Here is a 6000-nt window from a genome sequence, read left to right as displayed (position 1 = left end):
GCTTGCTCCCATGCTTTTTAGCATGATGTTTTCAGCCATGTTGTCAAATGCTTTCAATGAGGATGAACACTGCATCAAGGTCAACTACCATACTGATGGTAAGTTCTTCAATTTGAAAAGGCTACAAGCCAACACCAAAGTGGAGGGATCAATTCTCTGTTGCCTATTCTAATTCTGGCCTAATAATTAACACTAAGAAAATACAAGTACTCCATCAGCCACCACCACACCATCCATATGTGGAACCATCAATTACCACAAATGGAGAAGTTTTGAATGTTGTGGATAAGTTCACTTACCTTGGTAGTGTACTTTCCAGGGATGTACACATTGACAATGAGGTTGATGCATGCATTGCCAGAGCTAGCTCAGGGTTTGGGAGGCTCCAAAGAAAGGTTTGGGAGAGAAGAGGTATTATTAGCCTGACTATCAAACTGATGGTCTACAGAGCCATTGTGTTGACCTCATTGTTGTGTGCCTGTGAAATGTGAACCAGAAGAGTAGACTGGTTTTCAAAGAGGTAGAGGACCCGGAGACCCACTTGCCAACATTCACTGGATTATGAAGAAATGAGGGAGTTTCAGGAAAACATCTGCTTCTGTTTCATTGACTACAATAAATTCTTTGTCTGTGTGGATCACAACAAAATGTGGTAAGTCCTCAAAGAGATGAGAGTACCAGATCTTCTCACTCGTCTCCTGAGAAACCTGTATGTGGGACAAGCAAAGAGCAAAAACCAGCTTGAAACTTAATGTAAGAAAAAGCAAAAACAAAATAAAACAAGAAATTAAGATGTTGCTACTGGTCCCATCACATTTTGGCAAGTAGAGGGGATAAGAATTGGCAGCATTTTCAGAGTTTATAGTCTTTAACTCAAAGATCACAGCAGATGGTGACAGTAATCATAAAATTAAAAGATGCTTTCTCCTTGACAGGAAAGCTGTGGCAAATCTGGACAGCATACTAAAAAGCAGAGACATCACCTTGCTGACAAAGGTCTGTACAGTCAAAGCTATGTTTTTGTTTTTGTTTTTTTTCCAGAGCAATGTATGACTGTAAGGGGACCTGAGTGCCATGGAATTGATGCTTTTGAATTGTGGTGCTCAAGAAGACTTTTGAAAGTTCCCTGGATAGCAAGGAGATGAAATCACTCAATACTTAAAGAATTTAATTCAGACTATTCACCAGAAGGTCAACTACTGAAGATGAAGCCTAAACATTTTGACTATATAATGCAAAAATTGGACTTCTTGGGGAAAAAGATCCTGATGTTGGAAAAGGTCAAAGGCAAAAGAAAAAGTGGACAGCAGGGGATGAGATGGATAGATATTATCATAGCACCAATGAATATGAAATTGGATAAGTTTTGAAAGATAGTGAAAGATAGAAGAGCATGACGTGCTATAGTCAATGGGATCATGAAGACATGGAAATGACTGAATGACTGAACAACAACAAATTGTCCCTCACTTTTCCATCTTTTTCCTCCTCCCCTTCTTTTCATCACAACATATTAAAGCTATTTTCAAGTGCTTTGTCTTATTTAATTCCCTCTTTGTTATTTCCTACTATTAGAGTATAAACACCCCCTCCTTGTGTCTCTTCTGATCATTTGCTCTTATTTTCCTTTTTATCTTTCTTTTAACTCCCATGTTTTTATTTCTGAGTTTCTACTCAGCTCTAGTCTTTTCATCAGGAATGTTGGAAGAGCTTTATTTTATTAGAGACCAATTATTTTTTTCCTTTTGGATTATTCTTATATTCGCTTTTACAACCAAGTTATTCTTGGCTATAAGCTTATAGCTTTTGCCTTTAGTCATATCATATTGCAAGTTCTCTGTTTTCTATTGTTTGTTGTTGTGTCTTTTTCCACTCATGTCCAACTCTTCATTACCTCATTTGGGTATACTAGAGTAGTTTGTCATTTCCTCCTTCAGCTCAGTGTATAGATGAAGAAACAGAGGCAAACAGTTAGATAACTTGCCCAGAGTCACACAGCTAGTAAGTGTCTTAGGCCAGATATTAACTCACAAAGATGAGTCTTCCTGACTCCAGGCTCTGTACTGTATCCACTGTGGTAGCTGCTAAACCTTTTGCTATTTTGCTTAAATTCTTTATGTCAGTATTCTTTTTCCCTTGACCCATAAGCTATGAATTTTACTCAGATTTTCCTGGAAATTTTGCTTTTAGGCTTTTCTTCCAAGAATTATTGGTGGATTATCTTTCCATTTTGTCCTCTGTTTATAAGAGATCTAGAAAGTTTCCTTTCATGATTTCTTGAAATATGATGTCCATGATCTTTTTTGGTTTTTGTTAGGAGAAGAGATAGGAACCATGCCAAGTCTTTTGAATAGTCCAAGGATCTAAAACTTTTTTTCTCTATGATCTGTTTTCCAGGTCAATTTTTTTCAATATGCAACAATTTGCATTTTCTTCTTTTTTCAGTCTTTTCACTTTTTTTTTCTTAGCATTTCTTTTTGTTTGGTAACTTCCAATTTTCAAGACAGCTAATCCTAATTTGTTGATCTTCCAAGCCATTCCTCCATTACTCTCATTTCTGTTTTAAAATTCTTTAGAACAAATTCTTTACATATGTCATATGCAAAATCATTTCAAAATCTTTTATTCTTGCTTCATTACTTCCAGCATTTCTATTAGAATTTGTGTCCAAGTTGTCCTTTCCTTTGAGGCCTTACTTGAAGATGTTTTGGAGTCATCCTGTTGTGGTTCTATGTCTTGGACATCTCTGTTATCACATTCACCCTTTAGAGTAAAAGTCTTTTTTTTTTATTTGTTTGTTTGCTTTTGCCAGTTTTACTTTTGTATAAAAACCAGGTTCTACACACTTCTGAAAGGAATATCTGAGACTTGCTTGGATTTGTTTTGTATTTTCTCAGGTTTTGCTACTGTTTTCTCTGAGTACTGGGTCCTGTATTGTGGAGCAGCTAAGGCTTAGTGCCTGAACACTTATCTGATGGCTGTCATTTTGGTTTGAGCTTCACACACTCCTGACTCTAGTTTGGGTTTAGTGACAAAATTGTAAGACTTAACCTTAGAGCTCTAATAAGCTGCTGCTGGTCCCAGACCCAGTCAGTTAACTAGAATATTTTCAAGTTAAGAGAAAGGAATTGTAAGTTTCATGTTGGTCTGATGCCTCTGCTCTGTTTACTCAGTTACTGGTCTCACACTGTGCTGGAGGTTAAATCCAAAACTCTGCTCCACGTTCAGAATCATACAGCAACTGCTAGCCTCTATTTTTGCTTGTTTAGTGTATAGCCTTAGGTCTGTCACTTCTTGCCTTGGCCCACACCTCTTAAGCCACCTATGAGACCCACTGCAAGTATGAGCAGCAAAGATGTCAGTTGGCACCTATTCCTGCTCCTTGTACGTTGTCAGGCCCATTCCCACTTGATATGGGAGCTTTCGCACACTAGTGCAGATCTGAAGGCCCCAGTGGAGTCTACGTTGGAAGATTTTCCATGGAACCCTCCTAGACAGACTTTATCCTCCATGTCTGTCTCCTAATTCTTACCTGAAATAGTTGTGGGAGAGAGCTGGGCTTTTCTGCTTCCTCCTACTCTACTATCTTTGCTGATCTCACTCTTCCATTCTGATCCACTCTTCTGTATAAAGCATCTGGTTTAGCAAAGTCTCTCATAAAATATGTTGCCCAGAACAGACCACAATATCTTATAGAGGCATCATCACCTCCCTCTTTCTGGAAGCTATGCCCCTCTTAATGTGTCACACAGTTACAGTTCACCTTTTAGACTGTTATATTGAACTGTTGAGTCATATTTAACTTGTTGTCCACCAAACCACTTAAATACTTTTTAATACTATTTTCTAACCATTTCTTGATCATCAAGGCTCACATTTAAGTTTTCCTACTTACTATTGTAAGATCTTGGAAAAGTCATTTCTCCTCTTTGGACCTTAATTTCCTCATCTATAAAATGAATGGGCTGGCATCCTTACCTTCTTGCCTCCTTCCCTCCTCCTCTCCTTCAAATTCCAAATTCTCTAATTAATTCTGAGAGAGAACAGAATGGAATTTTTGTTTCTTTGTTCTAAACTAATTTTTTTTTTTTTAGTGAATGGCAGGGTACAAAGAGATAGGGAGCACACTTGGGTTGCCAGGGAGGAAAAAGAACTTTTTTTGTCCTGGTGGATTTTTTTTCCTTCAAATCACTTAAACCTTCCTCTCAGCTTTACTTTACAGAGTAAACAAAGCTCTCAGACCTGACTGCTGACAAAGGGGTAGAGATAGCATGTCACTGTGCTTTTTGTTTCCTTTAAAGACTAGTATACTAACAAAGACAGCCTGACATTTTGATAATGTACAACTGGAAAGTGCCATATCTCAAAATCATTGTCTGCCTCTTTAGATGGCCATAAATATCCTAAAATCAGTAGTTTTCTCTTTTTTTCTCCCAAAAGACTGAGCTGTCTTACATTAGAAGGGTAATTTGAGGCAAGAGATAAACTGCATTTAATATTGATGTTTTCCTGTTTCTTAGAATTCCAGAGTGCATTAGCAAGTACTCCCTCATGAATGTTGTGATATAAAAATATTTAATAACAGTAGCTCAATAATAATAGCTTACTTTTATAAAGTACTTCATAACTATGACATAGAGAGTTCTATATACATTCTCATTTTAGCTTCCTATAAAACATTTGTGGTAAGTAAGGCCAGAACATAATAGATGAGGAAACAGGTCCTGGGAAATGAAGCAATTTGCCTAAACCCACATGTTGTTTGTTCTTCATTTTGAAGAGAACCAATGACATGACAGGATGACGTCTTGACTTGTGAGTGAATTAGATTTAAGAGAGACAGAGCTGCACAAATTACTCAACTTCACTTTTTTCCTCCAGAGTCATAAAATTTCAGTGGCTGGACAAAAGTCAGGACAGTTGGTGATGGTCTAGGATGCAGGGGATTATCTTGGAGTCTTCAGTACTTGACCAAACACTAAGTACTCCACAGTACCTGCTTCAGTCACCTTCATGGCCACTGGAACAAATTGTTCTCATCTACCCATTCCACCAGGGAAAGTCTTCACATACTTGGGCAGACATCCTCCTAACTCACTGATGGGTTTGAGGGCTGTTGGATACTCTACATCTACACAACTAGAATATGAAAGAGGTAAGCCTCAAATCCAGGTCTTCTAATTACATATTCAGGGATTTTTGTCTTCTCTATATTGTAATTGAATGCAAATTTTGATAGAACTATTGGTAGACCTTGAATGGTTTGGTTGTCATCCCCCACCCCCCAAGACTGTATTGTTTTAGAAGGTATAATGAGGAGGAGAAGGAAAAGTGATGTCATCAGAAATATTGTGCAACAAAGTATCTTCCACATACAAGAGATGAAGTTTTTGATTCAATGTCCTTGTGATGGCCCCACACTCTAACTTTTTTCACCCAATGAGAAATATGGAGTCAGCTACTGCATCCTTGGCTCTGGGAACGAGGCCTCCACACCATTACCATTTCACTTTCTGATCATTTATTTCTATTCCTCTGGAAACCTGAACCCCTTCACCCTTGGCTTCCCTCCTAAAATAAATAGGTGACCCTTTTACCTTAACTTGCTGGGAATCAATCCTCACCATCCACCTCCTCTTCTATAATACCCTTCTATATGTTTTCTTCCACTGGTAGAATGTAAACTCCTTGAGGGAGAAATTTTATTTATGTTTGTATATTTAGTGTTCAACACAGTAACTGGCACATAGTATACACGAAATTATCTATCTATGTATCTATTGACCTTCAGTAAGGATTATATATACCTTGAATTATTTTTCTCCTAGTCGAGATGCATTTCCCTAGAACTATACATATTCTTTCCCATAGTATCTATTTTTGACATGGCTACCTAAGATTAGGAATGCAGTTTACAGCAGTAAAGTAAGCAAAACTAATTGACCTATGCAGAAAATGAACCCCGTGGTTACTTTCTTCATCTCCACGCTCTAACAAACT

General features: G+C 37.7%; 1 long non-coding RNA gene across 1 annotated transcript in view; it reads left to right on the top strand.

Moving 5' to 3' along the window:
- The first annotated feature begins 4855 nt into the window (after positions 1 to 4855).
- LOC140520592 (uncharacterized) overlaps positions 4856 to 6000 on the top strand; it is a 96843-nt gene continuing 95698 nt past the window's right edge. Inside the window, exon 1 of the long non-coding RNA XR_011972586.1 lies at positions 4856 to 5155. This is a non-coding gene — a long non-coding RNA (uncharacterized lncRNA). The remainder of the gene's footprint in view (positions 5156 to 6000) is intronic.

Source organism: Notamacropus eugenii, chromosome 1 (assembly GCF_028372415.1).
Source record: "Notamacropus eugenii isolate mMacEug1 chromosome 1, mMacEug1.pri_v2, whole genome shotgun sequence".
NCBI lineage: Eukaryota > Metazoa > Chordata > Mammalia > Diprotodontia > Macropodidae > Notamacropus > Notamacropus eugenii.
Note: the sequence above shows the minus strand (reverse complement) of the source record. Positions and strands in the feature narration are given on the sequence as shown.